The sequence below is a fragment of the Schistocerca cancellata genome, chromosome 2 (assembly GCF_023864275.1).
Source record: "Schistocerca cancellata isolate TAMUIC-IGC-003103 chromosome 2, iqSchCanc2.1, whole genome shotgun sequence".
NCBI classification, from domain to species: Eukaryota; Metazoa; Arthropoda; class Insecta; order Orthoptera; family Acrididae; genus Schistocerca; species Schistocerca cancellata.
In genome coordinates, this window is record NC_064627.1 from 930,257,180 (window position 1) to 930,267,241 (window position 10,062).

At 37.9% G+C, this 10,062-nt stretch overlaps 1 long non-coding RNA gene across 1 annotated transcript; it reads left to right on the plus strand.

Annotated features, from left to right (window-relative positions):
- The first annotated feature begins 1,892 nt into the window (after positions 1-1,892).
- On the plus strand, positions 1,893-9,809 carry LOC126162887 (uncharacterized). The gene is made up of 3 exons (XR_007535127.1): positions 1,893-2,048; positions 9,464-9,536; positions 9,615-9,809. It is a non-coding gene; the product is annotated as an uncharacterized LOC126162887 (long non-coding RNA).
- The last annotated feature ends 253 nt before the right edge of the window (positions 9,810-10,062 follow it).

Genomic DNA, 10,062 nt, shown 5'->3' on the forward strand with positions numbered 1-10,062 from the left:
TTCCACATCACTGTGAAATGCCATATTCATGATCTATGGAATAAGGATTAATGTATGTATGTCTGTATGTTACCGTCACATCACAGCACCATCACATCACGGCATTGTCACGTCAAGGTGTATTCACACTCTCCATCACATTATGGCATGTCATGTCAATTCAGGTCATGTCATCTGAACTCGCATTGCTGTCCTTGACTGTTCTTTTTGTGGGGATTACGGCCTTCGCAAGATGATTTTCAACTGTTTTTACTCGCGAAGTGCACATACACAGCGTGGTAGCTTATATGCGTGGATGTTAAGAGTCCACATTAGTATGAATATGACATTTATTGGACTCAGATAGTTTGCAGCTTTCAGGGATAGCTTGCATATTAGAGAAAGGAGACGGAAGTGCAAAACAATCCAAAGAAAGTGCGTAGACCCGAGAAAATGCCATCACGTGGTACAGAAGGGGAATTTCACATAGAGTACAAGGAGTTCGAGGAAGAGGAATCTGTATTTTCTATTTTGGAAGCATCCTTTTTTTCTTTTGCTACGTGAAATTGCACACAGAACTACTAGATTAGATTAGATTAGATTTACTTTCATTCCAATTGATCCGTAGTGAGGAGGTCCTCCAGGATGTGGAACATGTCAGAAAAACAACAATACAGGACAAATATTTACAACTAAAACAAATAAGCTAATGTACCATTCCACAGGTCCCAAGTGGAATGATCGTCATTTTTTAATGAACACTAAGAGTCATTTTACAAATACTAATGCACTGAATTTAAAATAAAAAAGTTTTTTATTTATTTATAAGGTAATAAACATGTAATACAACTACTGTAATACTTATTTACAATAAACACATTACTGCACTGAAATGGTGCAGAAGTTAGATTATACTAACTGTCATTACATCCTGTGAAAATTTGGTTTAAGCTTAACTTTAGTTGCTAGTTCAGTGCATTAATGATATCACCCTCAATACCTTTCCCTTCAAGATAGATAGGTTTTCTTTACATTTATTTAACCTTCAGTAGTTCAAGTGCCTTATTTGTACTGGGGTTAGCTACTGTAACCACATAAATATTGAACACTGGTACCTGTAGAACTGTTTCACTCACAATTCAGAGAGCTGCTTAACAATAAACAGGTGTGCTACAAAAAATATTCAAACAAACAAATCACAGTGTCTGGAGATCGCAGTGCATTTCTTTATGTAACACTAAAAGTGCCTTGCAACATACAAATAAATTTCACTTAATATTCTATTCATAGTACATTTTTCACTTCAAGTTGCAGCCATGTTGCAATCCATTTCATCGAAAAATGTTAAATACGCTGCCAGTATGTATAAAATCCACTTTATAAATGTAGTCGAGGGCAAGTAATTTACTACGCTCATGTCGTACAATTCAGACTGCTGTCTCATTGCTTCCATTAATCTGTCGCCAATTATTATAAATTTTAACAAAAGAAATAACAAAATGAAATAATTTATACTAAACAACAAGCAACAGACATCCACCACGACAAAACGGAATATGGAGATCTGCCTGCGGCCATATATCAGCTTGTGGGTTACGTGATCAGCTACAGACAAACCTTGACGGTGCCGTGCCGTGACGGCCAGTGCGGTTCCCGCCACTCGAAATGCATTTCATAATGTATTGACGGGGCAGCCAATATGAATTGGCCTTTATTGTTGCAATGTTTATTTATGCCGTTTATTTAAGAAATCATCATATTATTCAGTGTAGCTCACTAGCGCATGACGCACTACTGTCGCAGTTTATAAAAAATATAAGGTATTGACTTTTCTGTCTTGCCAGCTTGCATGACAGCGAGGATTTTAACACGCCAGTTTGGTGTCTGATGTGCTCGTGGAGAGATGCATGTGCAAGTTCTCGTGGCTGTACTCGACTTGCAACACGTGATGAAATATCGACCTTCGAAGTGTCAAGTGTCAACTGTTTTTAACTTCGGATTATCCGCATGGTACGCTGAACAACAGTGTACGCTGTACAGACTACTGGGTTCCGACTAGTACAGTTTGTGTAGGTATTTGTCAAGCTGTGACCATCGAAGAATGAAACCCACCGTTGTTGCTGATGAAATGTTCCCTGAGGGTGCAGGGCCGTATATGGATTTGGAGGAGGTGCTTATTGTTTTGTACTGTATTGTACTTTGTACTGTCAGTAACACAATTTTATTCCAATGTTATGACAACGAGATGTCGAGAGCCTGTTTTATGGAAATATCAGTTGTGAAAGATCATTGTTATATGTTATAAACAAACGTTCGTCCTTGGAATTCAAGAGACTGCTAATGATACAGAATATATAATAAAACTGAAGGAATAAACAGACGCACTAGCTTTCTGTACGGGGTGGTATAATTTTAAAGGTGGTACTATCAGAATGAAGAGTGCTCGTTTCAGTGGAGAATAAATTGTATTTATTTCGTACACAGACTCCACCAGAAAGGATCACGGAAGATTGGTGATAGCGTTACTAACACGCGTATATGAAGAAGGGTAGTCTTTTTTTTTAGCTCTGTAAATAGCCTGCGAAGGTTAACAAGTCATTTGTGCCGGATGCACCAGTAATTTTGTATGTGGCGCTTTTTGAGCACGAGTCGCTATACTGTTGCAGCCTTAGCCTGAAAACTGTTTGGATGCAGCTATCTGCACTAGTCTTCCATGTGCAAACCTCTGTACCGCAATGTAACTACTGTGACGTTCGTCCTCATTAAGTTCTTTTTTCCGATATTTTAATACTATAATTAGATGTTCAGTATAGTTATATAAATTTCAACACTCTTCTGTAGCAATATATTCCAAAATCTTTTTTGTCCGCACCTTTCATCGACATTTAACTTATGTACTAGCTCTCAAATCTAGTGACAGCACGTGATTTGATTAGACTCTACTCATTTACACGTGGTTTTCTTAAATTTTGTCGATCTTCTCATTTTTAAGACAGTCATTCTTTATTGCTTATTAGTTTTCCTCTGCTGCCTTCACTATTTCATCATTTAAAGCTATCCTTTCATCTACTGTTTTATTTCTTATGCCTGTCAGTCACTGCTTAATGCTCCCTCTGAACACTAGAGCTGTTACATCTTGTACAGTTCCCGTTTCATTAGCTTACTACTTTACGCAATTCTCAGCCTTTAATCACCACATTTTAAGAGCGCATTTTATATTCCAATGACATTGGCAGAGTTAAGTTGTCAGCGTTAAGTCAGGCTGAAAGCTCACAACCACACTTGCCACATTCATTTATGTACTTTGTTCCAAAAATCCCAGGATGGAGAGAATTACGGATGCATGCAACAGCAGCCATAACACTGGTAATTTTATCACTTGTGACTTGGTCACACAACCAGGACTTTAGGTATGGAATGAGTCAAACTGCTTTCTATTTACTGGTTAAGCTAAAGTCTCTGTCATGTGAACATTAGTGTTATCCAGAATTTTACATTCCTGACTTCTAATATTCTGAGAAATGATAGTGGCTAATGAGGTATTCTTAATTGAAAGCTGTGCAGTCTGAGATGCCTTGTCACGGTCTGCGCTGCTCCCTCTGTCGGAGGTTAGAGTCCTCCCTCGAGTTTGGGTTTGTGTGTTGTCCGTAGCGTAAGTTAGTTTAAGTTAGACTAGAGTGTAAGGTTAGGGACTGAGTACCTCAGCAGTTTGGTCCCATAACATCTTATTACAAATTTCCAGTTCTTCCTTAATTTAAAAACTAAGCCGTGACTCAGTTTGTAGATGAATGGTTGCTAGGTACATAAACAACTGGAAAAAATTACTAGGCTTTTCACAGTGCCCTCCTGAACCAGCTAATACAGCACACATAGCTGTACTGTCCTGGCTAGCTATATTATTATGAACAGCTGTTTGACAGGGATGTTGTGGGTGGGGGGGGGGGTGAAGAATTGTGATAGTGGTGAAAGAAGAAAGTTGGAGAGGTGAGGGGGAGGATTGCTGACGAGTGGCACGGAGAGGACGTGAGGCGATAGGAGAAGAGTTTATAACTAGGATGAGAGAGTGTAACTGTTAGCCCTGGTGCAGACAGGAGTTATACGTGGCTCCAAATGAAGAAGAAGAGCGAGGTGGGAATGGGACTGGTATTGAAGGGGAAGGGGGAGACAATGGAGAGGGTAATATGAATGAACATTAATAGGATGCAGTGGGAGGCATGAAGACAAGGATGGATGTGGATGTGAGACAGGCTAGTGGAGGTTGAGTACAGGAGGATTGCTTGGTTGAAGGCTATGTTATAGGGACAGTTTCTGCTGTCGTAATTTTGAGAAACTAGCATTTGAATGGGGAGAGGTGGGGGTAAACCAGATGATATGGGTTGTAAAGCAGGCATTGAAGTAGAGCATGGTGGTTAACAAGTTCTTGGCCACAGTGTGGAAGTGGTTATTGATTCAGCTGGATGGTTGGTGGTATTGATTTCAGTATGCCACATTTTAACTTCATGTCTTACATATAGACAAGAGGGTAGGTGCTAATTTACCAACTGGCCTGCTCTCAGTTTAGCAGATGTTAAGACCAGTGTTAAAAGAATTTTAAGCTCCTGTGAAATAGGTGATGTTCCTAAATTATCAGGGAGTAGATTTTAAAATTAACAGCCAACCACACTTTCATGATTGCCTTTGTAATCCTTTCTAGGTTTTAAGTGTAGAAAAATGGACATTCACAATTTTAAGTGTTTATAGGTGTGATTGTTAGTGAAAATGGAAGGAAGTGAGGGACTTTCAAAAAAATTTTATAGGAAATACGGAAGCGTCCGATCCCGGCCGTCTGCTTTGACCCATGACGTCACAAATATGGCGGAAACAAAAACAAACACACACACTTTCCACAAGAAGTCTAATGACACTAACGGGACAAGTGCGGGAAATGGGGTGTTTTGGGTGGGGGGGCAAAGTAAATATAAACAAATTTAGACGTCTTGCGTAGCTACAACGTGTAAATGAAGACAGCCATGCATGAATACCCACCCACCTCCCCAGGGGTCGTAACCCCTGCAACCCATAGAAGATAAAGATGCTTCAGTAGCTTATTAGTGTTTTTTGTCTTTTTTTTTTTTTAAATCTCATGGGATAGAACGAACAGATCAGAAAGATAAATATAATAAACTAAAACAGAAATTGGAGGAAACAGATAATTAAAATAAGTAATAAGCGTTTTTAAATTTTAAAAAAAATCTCACGAGATAGAACGAACAGATCAGAAAAGTAAACAAAATAAGATAAAACAGAACTGGAGACAGCCACACTCAAACCAAACTCCGCGCCGTCATGACGTCACACACGACAACAACCTTACGCCACGGGGTCAAAGCAGACGTGTGGGATCGGACGCTTCTGTCGACCCTTTTTATATACCGTTTGGTGACCTATCTGATTTTTAAGGAGAAGGTGTTAGTGTGTTTACAGTGTGCTTGATCTCACCTTTGTTTTATGCTATTAAGCATAAAAATTTTGCAGGCATATTGCTATATCCATTGTTATATTAATTTGAGTAAATTGTGTTTCTAATTAAATATTTATCTGCATAGAATTTGATAATTGTGCAGTAATTGCAGTTTTGCGTGCCATGAAGACAAATCCATCAGCAACAGGATCATAAATCACCAAGGGAAAATTAACTGTTTATTGCACAGTAGTAGAACTCCCAGGATAACTGGAAGATGACTTATGGTGAAATATAGTGCCAATCTGATGGCAGCTCTGCAGCAAATACATTTATGGACAAATTTGCCTCCACTTTCAAAATGTCATCACAACAAAATAATTGAATATGGTGCTTCCATGTTAATAATGATCAAGTAATCTATACAGACTCTGACATTTTATATTTTCTCTACTTCTGCCATCGTCAATTATTTCGTTGCCCATACAGCAAAATGCATGGATTATGTTTTGTGTCTCATTATCTAATCTAATTCTGTTATCATCTGATTTAATTGTAACTGCATTCCAGTACAATTGTTTTACTTTTGTTGATATTCCTAACCTCTTTTCAAGACTCAATCCATTCCATTCAACTGAGCTTCGAAGTATTTTTCTGTTCCTGACAGAATTGCAGTGTTACTGACAAACCTCAAAGTTTTCATTTCTTGGAAAACTTTGTAAGTTTCATAAACGGTGTATGTTTAATATATGGGAGTTACTTCGTGCTGGCATGTTGACATTGCAGTGAAGTTGCTTAATAGGCTAAGAGCTAAATACCTAACAATGAGGCTCTGACTGTGAAGTGTACGTAAGCACAATAATACCACTGTGAAGACAGTGGACACCTTTTACTGTAACTTTTCCATTTATTTCCCTGTCCTGGTTTGCCAAGAATAGCCACTATGGCTACAACAAAATTTTTATTTCTTGTCCCTGATTTTTCATTCCCTTTTCAAATTCCTCCTTGGTTTCCATTATTACTTGCCTAGTGTATGGATTGAACAATATAGAGGTTAAGTTTCAACTGTGTTTCACTACCTTCTCAACTGCTGCTTCCCTTGGTTTTGCCACCATGATTTATTAAATTGTTAGTTTGGTAATACACTGGCTCTTATTGGAATTGTCACATTCTTCTTAATCTCCCATCTAATCTTCATAGACTTCCTCTTGCCTTTATATAACATTGTCTTCAACTTTTTTCCTGATATTCATATTGCTGCTTCTCTTTTCTCTCAAAGTGTCTCCAACTTTTCTGCAGCTTTGCATTTCTTCTCTGCCATTTGTGTCTTGTCATTTTGCTGTTTTTGTCACTTTTTTTTAGCTTGTGTGTTATCCTAGGATATATATTAGGCATTGTCCTTTTGTCTATTTGAGCCTCTACTTGCTTCACTATTTCATCTTTGAATGCTACACGTTCATCTTTTACATTCCATCCCCCCCATTTCAGTCAATTGATTCCTTTTGTTCCTTTTGGAAGTCTTGACACCCTATGGTACTTTCAATTTATCTAGATCCTATCTCCTTAATTTCCATCTTTCTGTGCTGGTTCTTCAATTTTAACCTGCAATTCATAACCAGTAAATTATGGTTAGTCTCCACATCTGGTCTTTGAAGTGTTTTGCAGTTTGAAAGCTATCTGCCCTTTATATAATCTGTCTGAAACCTTTTATTGTATCCACACGTAAAACTTGTCTTTTATGATTCATAAACCAAGACTTATCAATGAATAAATTGTGCTCTGTGTAAAATTCTACCAGGTGGCTTCCCCTTTCATTCCTTTCCCCAGTCCATGTTAGTTTCCTTTCTTTTTTGTTCTATTGAATTCCATTCCCATGTGAGAATTAAAATTTTATATCCAAGAATGATCATTATTATTTTTATCTCATCATAAATTCATTCAATCTCTCTCTCTGGAGCTAGTAGGCATATAAAAACTTGTACTATTCTGATGGTGTTCACTTTGTCTAGCTGTCAATCACAATGCTGTTAGTGGCTGTTAACCTGTATTTCTAATATTTAACTTATTTTTATGTTACCCCCTATTTGATTTTGTGTTGATAACCCTGCATTAACCTGCCGAAGAGTTCTGCTTGCTCTTCCTGGCACTCCACTTCAGATCACCATTATCTGAACTTCCACCTCTCCATTTGTGTATTCAGGTTCTCTAACTTAGTTAGGCAACTAAGGCATGTAACACACTCGGCATGTAACACACTCGGCATGTAACACACTATGCTCTGATTGGAAAGTGAATATGAGCCTGCTGAACGATGAAAACTTTGAAGAAGAAATACTACAGTTATGGCAAAATCGTCAGCTGTAAGAGGAACTACACCAGTAGCATGTAAAACCCAAACTAAGAACGGAAATCGTGCAATACTCCAGAATGTAAAAGCAATTGGACAGCCAAACCATTGGATATTATTACCACTGCTTGTGAATTGTAAGAAACACTGGTCCTGTAGGATGTAAACAATGACAGAAATAACAAACAATACAAAGCATCTTTCTTGGTGTGATTAACAGTGTGCTACCAGGTGTTCTGCCAAGTTGTTTCCATTTTATGTGCAGTATTTCGACAACTGACCCAGCCTTGTTCTGCAGGTGCTGTACATTTTGCTGTTGCATGTACTCGCTGCCTGGATTCCAATCAGATTGTGAACTATTGTTGGTTTGTGCCGCTATTTATAGCCAATTCCGATTCTTGACACCCAGTACACCTTTTGATTGTTGTGACATTGCAGTTGTACCATTTGGAACCACTAGACAAATTCAGCATCTGGGTGTTCATTTTCTCGATGCCTATAAAACATATTATTGCAGTATCTGCAGCTACATTTTAAAGGATAGCCAGTTTTATGATGTGCTCCACGACAGACTTTAACATTCATTTGCATGTCATCACATTCCATCTCTTCATTACACCAATATGGTTCTAAATGCATTCTTTAAGAGTGGATACATAGTGGAACATCTTGCACAGTTTGTAACACACAGAGTGCGCCTTCAATGTTGATGGTACAAACCTTTGTGATTACTGTGGCATAAGATTTTTCATTTGGTGTTCATGGTACAAGTTTATGGTTTGTTTTGAACATTTCTTGAATGTTGACGATATCCATTTTGTGATGTAAAATACATGCATCCCATAGAAGGTTGATCTATGCACCTCCTGGACACTCATCTTCCGTTGTACTCCTTATGCATATGGTGAGCTATTAGCAGCTTATTTTTCCTGTCATTGTTAACATAACACTTTCAATTGAGCTTCACTAAAAACTGTACTTGTGACCTTGCACTAAGGGGGTTCCTTGTAAGAAGAATATATCTTCAACAGCTGTCACACAGTCAAGAAAGCAATGTAATTCAAAAGACAAAGCTGCAGATAAAATACAACATTATGTGATGATATGTCCCAGCAAAAGTTGCCTAATTATGAGAGAGAGCAGCTACAATTGAAAACTCCAAAAGATAATTTTGCAGGGTTTTTTTTGGGGGGTGGGGGTGGGGGGAGATGGCGAGATGAAAAGATGTACCAGCAACATCCTCCAGTACATCCATTGTCATATCAGATCTTACAGACTTTTTTATTAAAATACATTAGTGGAAAAAACTCAACTTACAGAGGGAATATGGTGAATAGTAAGCTCTGGATAAGTAGACCACTATCATGAAAGTGGTGGCTAAATTTGATTTGCACTAGGTGAAAATTGTCAATGAAAACATTACAAGGGAGCCTTCCCCCCCACACAGCATTCTTCATGGTGCTGAAATTGAAAATAACTCCAATTAGGCCTCATGGACTATACATAGATGACTACCTGCTGGTGTTTTTGCTAGTGGCATCATTGGACATCATTATGTTTGAGTATGTGGCTTCCACACTAGTCTCTGGGTTATTAATATTGGCTTACTCATTGCTAGACCAAATGCTGTACTGGAATCTAATCTTGTGACAGATAACACTTGTATGCTGTCTGATTTATCACATGTATTTTTGTAGGCTGGTGGTTCATCAGGATTATTGATGGATTTGGCAGCAAATGAAAAGGCTGTGCATGCAGATTTCTTTAATGGTAAGAGATGGAGACTATACTCAGTACTATTTCTACCCTTCTAATTCTTTGAGTTTTATGATCTTGCCTTTGTTTCAGATTTTGAGGATCTGTACGATGACGAAGATCTACAGTGACCATTAAATCAAATGTGCTTATGTAATGAAAAACCAAATTATGAAGAGTGCATCACATTTGTGTGTCTGAAGTTTAAATGACTGATACTGTGTTTTCAGATCTCGTGTTGGTGTTTTTTAGTTATGTTTAATTTGTTAATAAAAATTTGATGAAACATTCGTTTGTTCATTCTGGGAAGATGTGTTTTACAGAAGCAGACACCTTTGTCCCTCTTTTATTCAGATGAAATGTTGGTTGGAGTTGTGAAGCATAAAACTGGTAGCACTCTTCAGAAAATATAAGTGGCTTTGGAATATGTTGTAGAGTGAATATGAGATGTATTTGATACGTTCCTAATTTCAGAAATTTAATTTGTGCAGATAATGACCCTCCTCCTGCTTTTGAAGTTTTCTGCTTTAAGAATTCTTTT